We start from the raw sequence: 12233 nt of genomic DNA, 5'->3' as shown, positions 1-12233 counted from the left end.
AGACCAGGAGTAGTCAGTAGAAGTTAGAGGAAGCCAGTTTTCAGTTTGGAATGGAATGGACTTGTTGGAAAAGTAAAAAATCCCTGAAACTATTTAGTCTGACTAATGACAACTGGATGTGCAAGCACTAACTCCTAGAAAGAAAGCTGAAGTTCTCACTCAAGAGAGAATTCAGTCTAAGGGTGAACACAAGGCTTCTGACATCCCTTCCATGATGTAAATGCCTAATGACATAAGTTGTAATAGCATTTCTCATGTACAGAATGACCATCTGGCAAGCAAGACAATGGTGTTAAATGGTAGCACAGAATTAATATTAAAAGTTTAGATCTTTCCATTACATTTTTGGCTGGAGTTGTCAACCCATGGCCAATCTTAGTGGCTTAAGTTGATTACCAGCCATATACAGGTCTTCAATTTAAAAGAAATACAACAAAAATATTGCATTTTTTCACCCATAAAATAGAAAACTAGCTCATTAATGCTCCAAATTATTTCTGCACTTAGGATAAACCTAAGTAAATTATTCTATTCTAATACTAATTGTAATTTCAGACATGTTCTAACAGTTCTAATGATACTGTTTGTTTAAACTATTTTTTATTTTTCACATTTCCCAAAAGAGATATGCAGACCTGTAAAACATAGTTGGCTGGGTCACCAATTATTTTTGACCTCAGGACAAGTCCTTTAACCTCTGTGAGCTCCAATTATGTCATCTACTTAAAAAGGAGGAACAAGGGATAGCATTAAGTAGAGTAGGCCTTTTACACTCTAAAATCTGCTTTTATGAAAAAATTATCCTTCAAAATAAAACTCAAACCACATTTCTTATTTCTTAATTTGTTCATCATTTTTCCCAGTGAAGATGTCTTTAGCCATAATACTGGGAATTGAAGCATTATTCTATAACACTACCAGTAACTGCTCTATGGCACAGTTTTATTCTGTCCTTTTGGGGTTTGGAAGAAGTTACTTGACTGAAGGAGGGGATTTTACAGTTAGTAGCCATCTTCATATTAAGCAATAATTAACTGTAAATAATGGACAAAGCAGCACTGGGGACAGGAAGGGAGATTATAAAATGTCTCTTATAAATATCTTAGAATGAACCATTTTCTCTAACTTTACTTCCTAAATGCTTTATTTCTTCAGACCTTCTAGACCCATTTCAATAAGTTTATTTGATTAAAAGTTTATACTCATGGGTTGCTATATTTACAGTGATAAAAGAAAACGCATAGAATCAACCTACCCATCTGTTTTTCACCCTTAGCCAACTATTACAATGACATCCTGAACTATACCAATGATTTCCAACTAATAAAAACTGTTCAATTGTACTTTGAACCCACAGGTCTTTCTCTATAAATATTTAGCCTGAAATCAAGCTCCACAATTATATTCTGTTGAACTACTTTCTTTAAAAATGCACTACTTAAAAAAAAAAAAAACATGTGGTACAAACTATTTGACAAGGTCCCTTTAAAGAGAAACTGGACAAAGCACTAAGAACAATCTGTACTGGCAAGGGACAAAAAAGATGACCTAATAGGTCTTTTCTGTCTCTAATTTCTATGATTCGAGGATTTTTTTACTCCTGCAGTAATACTTGTGAGTTTAACAGTTTCTCAAAACTATTATTAGTTACCAAGGAAACGCAAAATGTTTGCAGAAATAAATAAGCAAATGGACTGGACCTAAATAGCAGGGTTTTCCAGCTTCCCATTTAATAATCTTATGGTGGCGTCATATTATCAATTCTTCAGTCTCTCCAAGTCATTCTGCTCACCTACTGGCATGCTCACTGGAGTCCCATAGCCAACTCATAGCATCCCATGTAAACCAAGAACAAGAGGTTCCTGGATCAACAGAAGTGTCTCTATTAAACGTAGACTTTGATGCTTCACTTGTTGGGGAACAAAAACTATAGCATGGTCAGTGGGACAGCAGGCAGTGGGTTGGCTTTGTGACCACCATTTCTAGGGACAATATGCTAATATATGCTTTTAAATGACCCACTGTCTACAGAAAAGCATTGAACGTGATTAAAATATATAAAGATAAAAAGTAAGACAGTACATACTTGGCCCATAGTATGTACTAGGAAAACATAGGGAAAACAAAGTGTTTTATAAATGTTTATGAAAAGACTAAAAGGGAACATAATATGGTTTGGCCCTTGAACAGTATAGGGATTAGGGGCACCATATCCTGTGCAGTCAAAAACCTGCATATAAATTTGCCTCCCCAAAACTTAACTACTAATAACCTACCATTGAGCAGAAGCCTTACTAATAACATTAATAATTAACATATTTTGTATATGCATTACATATGTATTATATTCTGATAAAGTATGTTAAAGAAAAACATTAATTGGGCAGCCTGGGTCGCTCAGCAGTTTAGCACCTGCCATTGGTCCAGGGCATGATCCTGGAGACCTGGGATCAAGTCCCACATCGGGCTCCCTGCATGGAGCCTGCTTCTCCACCTCTCTTCTCTCTCTCTCTCTCTCTCTCTCTGTATGTGTGTGTGTGTGTGTGTGTGTGTCTCAGGAGTAAATAAATAAAATCTTTTAAAAAAGAAAAAAATTAATAAAATAAGGAAAATGCATTTACAGTACTGCACTGTAAAAGGTCTGCATAAAAGTGGACCCATGCAGTCCCAACCCTTTTAAGGGTCAACTGTATATTGAATTAATAGTTGGCAGTATTCATGTGGTAGGACTAGATGTAAAATGTCTTTTCTACTTTTCCACATTTTCCAAATGATCATGGGCACCGAACTATTCTAAAATTGATTTTTAAAGCCACAAAAAGTCGTGTTAATAACAGGCTTCCTTTCTCTAGTGTTACGGCTGTATTACCACTGACACAGTTGCTGTAAACAGCCTGAGTTTGCTGTCAAGGGTATTCGTCCCTTTTCTAAAATCTAAGTCAGCTTAGGAATGTGTAGGAATAGTTGAAGGGCTTCTGGAAACTTCAAGGACTACAGAGGACAGGAGATTTGGGTTGCAGATAAGAGCAAGAGGGTCTCTGTGCAAATCTGTGTTACTCTAAGCCCATTAACTGTTGGTGAAAGGCTCTGGGTGCACAATGCATGTGCTATGCTGCCCGGAGACGTGGCAGATTTTGGGCGGGCACTTACACACATGCAGACTAGGAAGAAGACTCGTGGGCAACAGAAAGAAGAGTGAAAGGAACAGGTTACAAAACTGATTGTTCAGGGTGCCTGGCTAGCTCAGTGGGTAGAATGTGGGCCTCTTGATCTCAGGGTTGTGATTTCAAGCCCCGTGTCGGGCATGGAGCCTACTTAAAAAATAAAATAAAATGCTATTAAAAAAAAAAAAAAAGAGAAAAAAAAGGAAACTGTTCTTGGCCTGGAGAGAAGGTACTTTTGCCCTCAGACTTCCCTTTTGGCTCCACATTCTCCAGCTGCCCACCTGTGATGCTCAGTCCCTTCCTCTTCAGCTGTGCAGCAGCAGATGAGAGTTGAGCCCTGGACACAGGGCAGGCTAGCGCAAGGCTCACAAAGTTGCTTTGCAAGGAACCTGCCAGTGAGATATTAGTGTTAAAGTGTTCCCTGAGGTGGAATACTTTAATGCCAAAGACTCACACCCTGGCCAATCCAACGGCAGCCTGATGTAGTGCAAGACTGCCGAACTGCCTTTCCCCGTGCCATTCTGGATTTGTCTCCACTATGCTCAGCTTCTCGAATAGGACTATGCCTGTGATAAGAATTGTTTTCCTTTGCATGTTATACTGTTTTCACATACACTATTTTATAGAGGCAAAGGAGCAAACATATCACATTCAAAGTTAGTGTTACTATCCCATAAATTCCAGGAGAGCTTGCAGGGAGCAGTGCACATCACCCTGATGAAAAGAAGCAGTAGTGAAAACTGTGCGCAACTATAAGAAAGGTGCAGTTAATTATGAATACTGCTTTTCTTGTACTTATTTGGACGACTAAAGACTTTGCCAGTCACAAGAAGAAACAAAGGCAGGGAGACAGGACATGAAAGAAATAGTCACTTCACAAAGAGAAACCAGCTGTGACATGCTTAGTAACATGTTAATGGTATTTTTAAACAGTTATATAACAACCTTGTGTACATCGCTAATAACGTCGGTTACTGTGGTCACTGCATCGAATTCCCAGAATTAGCTTGAGCCATAGGAAATCGCTGATATTCAACTGTTTTTGACTAATAAAAGTAATTCGTATAATGGAATTAAATTGATATGTCCTAGTTTCTACCCTTGTTGTCTATAAACCCTTCTTCCTCATTAGAAAGCAACTGGATTGGAAGATAAATTTCTTTGTACCATTTCCAAATAACAAAGCTACTACTGATTTAGATCATATATTTAAATTACTTATTATAGAAAGGTTTTAAATTTGTAGTTATACTTATTTGTAGGAAATTTTGGATTATTAAATGAGAAGGGACACATTGCAGTTGGACAATAAAATTTTCAGTAAAAAAGGAAGTAAAATTTTCTCAGCCAAGACTGAAGCACAGCAGTCATAACTCTATTCTTTTAATAAATATATGTCAGAAGCCAAGAAAACAAAAATTACATCTCAAAGAGAATGTTCATAGGAAGGGGGAAGGATATAAAAGTCTACTTGTTGACTCATGTGGCCAGTAGAACTTAATACCAATGGCTGGTTGGAGTTTCCAATACAAGATGCAGAGTGTTCTTGAGTCAGATAAAGATTCCCCTGGCTCAAGAACCTTGACTTTCATCGGTCAGAAAATTGTCATAATATCTAATTTTATTAGACCAAAACATGTTGCCAATATCCTCAAAAAAGTTGTCTCGGTCAATATACAAATCCATGATGTCTCCAATGTAAATGATTTCCCTATGGTCATTTATTTAGTGCATAATTCAGGTGGCTCTGGCGGGGGGTCAGCAAAGGTCAGTCTTGATTTTCCTGCTTTAACATTCAGTCTGGAAAATAAAGATAGAAACTTCTCAACTAAATCCAAGCACTTCTTTACTAACACTTCTGAGAGATTCTGAGAAAATCATTAAGAGAAGACTAAGGCTGTATATACACACTAGGTCAAATCATTATATTTGTTACTTTATTAGCAGTATGACCTTGGTGAAGCCCTTCCAAATGAGTTTCTTCATCTGAAAAGTGTGACTAATACCACCTTACAATGGTATTAGTCAATGATGGAGTACTTGTAGAACATTAAGCACAGTGACTAGCATGAACTAAAAGCTCAACAAATGTTAGTATTGGTTTCTGAAGAATGGTATATACCATGATCTCAGTCTGAATGCTGAGTCATAGCTGGGTTGGAGATCACTGCTTCAGGGATTAACACAGCACCAGGCAAGGCACACAAGGAGGAGGAGTCGTAATTCTCTTTTCTCTTGCTTCATAACCCTAGACAAGTGTTGTATCCACTTAACTTCTCTGTTCTTCAGCTACTGCTGCTAAAGAAAAGGAGGAAATAATGCTGACATATTTAACAGTGGAAGTGAGAAGTCAAAAATACAGAAGTAAATGCAAAGCATAAGTACAAAAATGTGGGAAAGAAATAAAAGCTAATGTCCAATGTTAGGAAACCTCTGTACCTATCAGTGGGGAAAGAAGGCAAAACCAGTTACAAAAATGATGGCTTTGGGTAAAGATACTTTGTTACCAGTTTGAAATTGAGATACAGGTATTTCTGCAACTTTTACAACAATCATTTTATTTCATTTGTAAGGAATCAATGCAACTTTCACAACAATCATTTTATTTCATTTGTAATGAATCAAATATAGCATAAAAGTCTCAAAGACATGTTTAATAAGTACAGGGCAAAGCACAGAAGACTAAAAAGATTCAAATATACTCACAGCTACAAGGCAAAATAACAAAACTAACAAACCAGTATCTAAAATGTTAATATGAAAGTGCAAATTAAATATTAAATTTTAAGCTCAGTTGAAGGGTATGGGCATTAACTTCTCAAAACACTATATATAAAAAGCACAAGTTTAGCAGCCTTCTCAGTAGAGGATGATCTGGAAGGACTGTCAAAGTGAGCCTACAGTTTAGCAAAGAGGATAACACGTTTGTGTGCCCCGTATCCTTTTTTCACCATTTTCACTAACTATATATTCTCTGCCACCAGCCTTTCTGTACTCCACACTAAGGAAAAGAAACAAACTATTTTCATTATTCCTGTTTGACAAAGCATATGAAAACAATAATTCTATAAACATATAGATATATCATAATTGGAAGCAATCCTATTTTAATGTTTATTTAAAAAGAGTTAAATAGACCAAAGTCATTAGAACCACTCAATTCATTTGAAAGCTTGCAAATAAGGCAGCCACGTCTCTAATTAACTTAGCAGATTCATCTAGTTGGCTAGGACTTCAGAGATTACTTCTCTCATTGATGTGCAAAATAATTAGATGGCTAATTTTTACTTCCCAGTAAAAGAATTTATGAAAGTAAATCTGCTCCATACTAGATGGTAACAGGCTTAATTCAGTCATATTTGATCAGTTTCTTTTTTCTTCTCATGTCTTTGCTGGTAGAAGAGAACACGTGGATTAAAACTGGTCCTGAAGTTCTATTTTTATACTGTGTCTTGAAAGTACAGCAAAATACATTTTTTTTAATAAATACTTCCTTTGCCAAATAAACATTAGTTTGAACTACTTTTGTTAAAACACAGACATGCAGAAATGAGGATCTAGGAGGTTCTTTCAAGAAAAACACTGAAAAACATAAGATTTCATCTGGCCTTCCCATCATCACTTTTAGAATTGTTTGGTAGTTACATCATCAGGAAATAAAATACTATCCTCTGAGGACCCCTACTCCTTACAAAAAGGAAAGAGAAGTTTTGAAGTCTAAATCACTCCCGGGATGTCTACAAAGGGGGAAAAAAAAAGCAAAAAACAAAACAAAACAAAAAACCCCACCAAACAAACAAACAAACAAAAAGGCTTCTAGCTCCCTCTCCCGCCTCCAACCTGCAACCAAAAAAAAAAAAAAAAAAAAAAAAACCCACCCTCCAAATGTAACAGAAATGTATTTACAGAAGTTTAGTGAAAAATAACAGGATGTGCACTTAGGAATCTGGAGCGATCACAGGAGCTTAAAGCCCCGGAGGGAGGAGCGCTGCGAAGGGGTCGAGGCCGCCCGGCGCGGACCGGGTCAGGCGGGGGGGCGGGGGGGGGGGGCAGGGGGGCGCCGGGCCCGACGGCCGGTGCACACGGGCGCCGCTGCCGCCGCCGCTGCTCCTGCCGCCGCCGCCGCCGCGCCCGCTGTCACCGCGCCCCCGCCGCCCGCGCCGCACACGCGGAGCGCCTTATAAGGCAGCGCGTGACGTAACGCCCTTAGGCCGGGCGCGCTCGGCGCCCCGCTCGCATTGTTCGGGCGACTCCCGGAGCGCGCGCAGCCCTCTCGCGGCGCCGCCAGACGCGGCCCCCGCCCGCCCGGCCCCCGCCCCGGCCCCGGCCCCGGCCCCGGCGCAGGCAGCTCAGGTAAGCGCGGGCGACCGCCGCTCCCCGGCCAGGCGGCCCTCGTGGCTCTGGCGGGAGCAGCATCCCGAGCCGCACGCAGGTCTCGGCAGGCGGTCCAGTGCACGCTCGCTCCAAGTCCCTTCTCGACTCACACAGCTCTTAGGAAGTTTACTCGCACGGAGAAGCAGATGCGGGATCGGACGGTTACGCGATCAGTGCCGGGGACACTCGGACCGGCCCCCGGGCGAGCCACCCGCGGGGCTCTGCGGGCGTCGAGGACCCGGGGGGGGCGGGGGGGAACCGCCGCAGCGCGGCCGCCCCACGCCCTCGGGCGCACGGGGAGCGGAGCGCCGAACCCTGCCGCGCACCTGGCAGGGGTGTCCCGGGTCTGCACCCCCGCCCCTTGGTGAATCTTCATATAAAAGACTAGAAAAATCCCCGTGAGAAATACATCTTGTAAGCAGGATGACTCTAACTTAAACAGTTAAACACTTTGTAAGCTTCCAAAAAAAAAAAAAAATCTTACAGACTCTGATCTGTCTTAAAAGCATTTGTCAATTTGTAAATGGAGGGAACTCTCATAATTTTGAGTTCCAACTTCTTCAAATCTAGTCAATGCATAAATGACAAACTGCGCTGAAAATTAAAGATAACGCTAGTTTCTCTAGAGTAATATTTTGGAAATAGTTTGTTACGTAGAAATACTAATTTAAAAAAGTAAAGTCTGTAGAAGAATTTTACTAATCGATGACATGTTGAACTTTAAGTTACATCTAAACCCTGAACAGGCTATTGCTATAAATGAACCCTTACCATATGATAATGGAACACCTGAATGAAAATCTGCGCATTTTACTTTACTCTTCAGAATAAAAACTAGAAGAGTTAAGAAAATATGCTACGTCTCATTTAAAACATTGATATAGGAGATGAAAAAAATCATTTATCATTCAAACTTTATTTGGTCTGAACATACACTGTAAAATAAAACTTAAGAAATGTATGACTGAATTATTTCCCTTTTTAAATATCCTCTGTATTTTATGTATCATTTGAAACGGCATTTTTATATGCCCCAAACTCAAGATTTATTTGTGTTTCAAGTAATTCCTGTGGTTGAGTATTTTAAAGCATATAATATTGGTGCCTACTACTTTTGCTTCACAGTTTTGTTTTGTTTGCTAATTTTGTTTGGACCAATGCAAGATTTTGGTTTTAGTATTTTAAAAGAAAAATTATATGTTATTTGGTCTGAAGATAGGCTATATAAACTGCAGGTTAGTATAGAAAAGTAGGATTTCCCCAAAACTATTATTTCAAATCTAGGGAAGCCTACCATAATGAGAAGAAAGAGGGGCCAACACCCAGGTCACTGTGAAGTACGAAATATGCAATAGAAAAGTTGTTTATTTGATACAGTCTGTAATTGGAAACCGAAAAATTCTCACTTTGGTAAAAAGGTATTCCACTCTTTTGGATCTGATAGAGGAGGAGGGACACAGAAACCATCAATTATTGTTTCAGCTATACCCAGAGTGCCATCTGTACCATAAACTATAGCTCAACTGTTGAAAATCATAACCTTTATTAAATCTCTAACAGCTGTGTTTCCCAGGGTCTGCATTTTATTTTTTTTTATAGGCAAGCATCATTTTTTTAAAATCTTTATATGACACATTTCAATATTCCACACTTTTTCCCATTTATTAACTATAAACCATGGTTCAAATAACAAATCACCCATTAAGACCCTTTTAAAACTGAAAGTTGAATAAGATTTATTGTGGATACATTATCACACAGTGAGTTCTCTGAGCATTTCTTAGTCCTTGGGACAATCTATATGATGGAAAAAATGTTTTAGATAGAGTGAATGTAAGTTTTTACACTTCCAAATAAAGCACACATTAATTTTACCTTAATAAATTCATTTGTCCTTTTATGGCAATTAAATGTGAAACACTGATATTTTTGTGATATTTTCCTAATGCTGTGATGGAGTCTGCAGAAAGAGCCAATATGAAAACACAGATCAAGCTTTGACTTTTTAAATTTTCAAGTCTAGTTGCAATTCCCATAAATTTGCCTTCTCAAAAGGCTCTGAATTTTGTTTTAAGGTTCTTTGCTGCCTCTTCCCCCCCCAAGAAATGACTTTGGTAATAAATGGATTTTAAAGTAAAAAAGTAAAAATGGAGGACCAAGAATAAAATTTCATTTTCTTCTTAGGTCACGTTCTGTCTATATCTAATGTTTCAGAGCAAAGTGAATGCTTTTACGAGGTGAACAGAGGAAAAAAAAATACAGCCTCCTCTTTAAGGGGAAAAGGAAGGGGGGCAGGAAGAGAACTATTTATAAAAGACTGGATATTGTGGCATAATAACCAAAAAATGTAAAGCAATATTGGTCTCAGCCTGCTTCACATACTGAAAGCATATCATTAATTTTCAATCATTTTTAAAGTTTATCTAATTTGTCTTTGACTATGAATGTAGCTTCACTGTAATCTGATTGGTTAGTCTGTAAATTATGTTTTCAATGAGGATTTAAAGATGAAGAGACATTGCATAAGCAGCCGGCATCACACATTTTAAAAGAAACATTTCTCTGGCTGCTTCTGCCATCACTATGGTATTTGTGGGCCCACCAATTCAATCACTTATGTTTAATATGTGCTGGTCAGTTTCTACTTTGAATGTTAGGAGCACTAAATCCTAGCGGATCATCCCAACACTGTTGTAAGCCCTCCTACATCCTTCTTCTTCTTAAAAAGGAGAGTTGCAATGATCTCTCCCCTGCCTTTCTTCTGTACTAACATTACCTGTAATTAGGAAAGCTGGGCAAAACAAAAGTAGAGAGGCTCTCCAAGGAAAGTCCCTTGGTTCTTTTTCAAATATAGGAAAAGCATTCCCTTTTCATGCTTGTTCTCTCAGATGCTTTAGCAGATTAAGATAGGACAGGGGCAGTTTTAATTCTGAGCTCCAAAACAGTTAGCATTAGCAGTGTTCATTTTCCAGCCTGACCATCCTCACATTCTTATTCCTTATTGGTTCCAAAATCAGATTAACTCTTAAAGATACAAGTACTATTTTTAAATGACAAACTTGAGGAATGGTGTGTGTGTGTGGGGGGGGGTGGAGTTGGTGGGTGGTTGGGGATAGAAAGTATGTAAAGAAGTGTGTATGTAAGTGTACCATTGGGGCAGGTAAATGTAGCCAAACCTACACCCAACTTCTTGTTTTTGTTTATAACATCTGATTCTAGCCTAATGGACAGTTTTATCAGTAAAAGAACATAAACACTCAACTCCACAAATGTAAGTTTGAGAAGAAACTTGCTAAGCTTTTCTGTATGGACAATGAAATGCCCTAGGCCCCAGAGAGTGTACACAGACACTGTCTCTGTCTCTCCTCTCTCTCTCTCTGGCAAGGAATGTCCATAGAGCTTTATAGCTAGAAGAAGCTGTTTGGCCATCTGATCCAAATGCCTCACCTTACAGAAGAAACTGATGTTCACAGTGTGACTTGGCTCAGGGACAGAGTTACTCAGAGGCAGAGCCAGGGCCGCCTGCATTCTTGGGCTATAGCCTTTGCTTTCTCCTTAAATTAGTGCTAGGAAGAGATGAGGGCACAATCCCCAGAAGAAGCCTTGGCACTAAAGGTGTTAATTTGGATATAAAACCCATTATAAAAAGAAAGAGGAAAGGTTCAAAGTTCTTCTTAATAAGCATAAGCAGTAAGAAGGCCAGTGGAATGGAGGGAGGTGAAAGCCAGTAGAATCCAACCAGGCTATTACAATGGAAGGGGTGATAAAAGGAAGACAAAGAAAACAAATAATAACTGTACTTAAAGGTCCTCGGGTGGCAAAGCTCATTCTGCTTGGAAGCTAAGTGGTTCCCCAGGAAGAATATATGCTCTATGTCAAAGACATTAACTTGATAACTGACCTCTTCTCAGCATCTTCCAACTAAGCATTCTGCACTCTCCAGCCTTCCCCAGCTAGCAGGTTCCCTTTCAAAACTCAGTTACTCAATGCCTTTAAAACAACCTCCTCAAAAACTGCAAAGGAAATAATGAAGGCTATAAGCTCCTGGTGATACTTAAATCCTGCTTTACTTTCCTTTACACAATGCATTGCTACATGACATTAAATTAAACTGCTTCTTTGTTTATCGTCTGTCTCTAGGACTATAAACTCCTTGAGGGTCAATTTTGCAAGCAACTTCATTCCTAACACCTGGCAAAGTACCTTATTATAGTTAGTAGGTGTGTCACTAGGACAAGTAGGGTGTTGGATAAATGCACAAACAAATAAATTACAACCTCGAAGCTCCTTATTTGCTAAGGAAAGTGGGCTAGGAAGGGCCTCTTTGTCAAGATTCTGTTCAGTAGCCCAAAACATATCTCTGCCACTGTCTGAAGTAACCACACAGAACTGACTACAAACACAAAAATCAGGAAACTCAGGCTCAAATGAAGTCAACGTAGCAAAATCTACTCTGTACTGTATACTGTAATGTGTTGTATAGGTAGGCTAAGTCAGATGCTTCTCTGCTCTCTGCCTACCTCCGCCTGCCTCACTTTAACTTCCTCCCCCAAATAATGAGAATAAAGGTGGTGAAAGAGTACCATGTGAATGGCTGTGGGGCATGGAGTGGATGGGAAGCAAGATATGGATGAGCAGATTGTAGTGGTTTTTGTCTTTAAGGAAGGGTAGGTTTGTTCCTCTGTCTTCCCTCAT

At 39.2% G+C, this 12233-nt stretch overlaps 2 protein-coding genes across 7 annotated transcripts in view; one reads left to right on the top strand and one right to left on the bottom strand.

Moving 5' to 3' along the window:
- CMSS1 (cms1 ribosomal small subunit homolog) overlaps positions 1 to 12233 on the bottom strand; it is a 383859-nt gene that overhangs the window by 317765 nt on the left and 53861 nt on the right. The gene's annotated exons all lie outside the window — the stretch shown is intronic.
- The window catches only part of FILIP1L (filamin A interacting protein 1 like), a 296680-nt gene that overhangs the window by 237576 nt on the left and 46871 nt on the right, over positions 1 to 12233 (top strand). The window contains exon 1 of one of the 2 annotated variants that reach the window (XM_072721541.1): positions 7395 to 7517. The exons of the other annotated variant lie outside the window; for it this stretch is intronic. The gene's annotated coding sequence lies outside the window, so the exon portion shown is untranslated. Of the gene's footprint in view, positions 1 to 7394; positions 7518 to 12233 lie in introns of those variants that run through there. 2 annotated transcript variants of the gene reach the window in all.

This window comes from Vulpes vulpes, chromosome 1 (assembly GCF_048418805.1).
Source record: "Vulpes vulpes isolate BD-2025 chromosome 1, VulVul3, whole genome shotgun sequence".
Taxonomy (NCBI): Eukaryota; Metazoa; Chordata; class Mammalia; order Carnivora; family Canidae; genus Vulpes; species Vulpes vulpes.
Note: the sequence above shows the minus strand (reverse complement) of the source record. Positions and strands in the feature narration are given on the sequence as shown.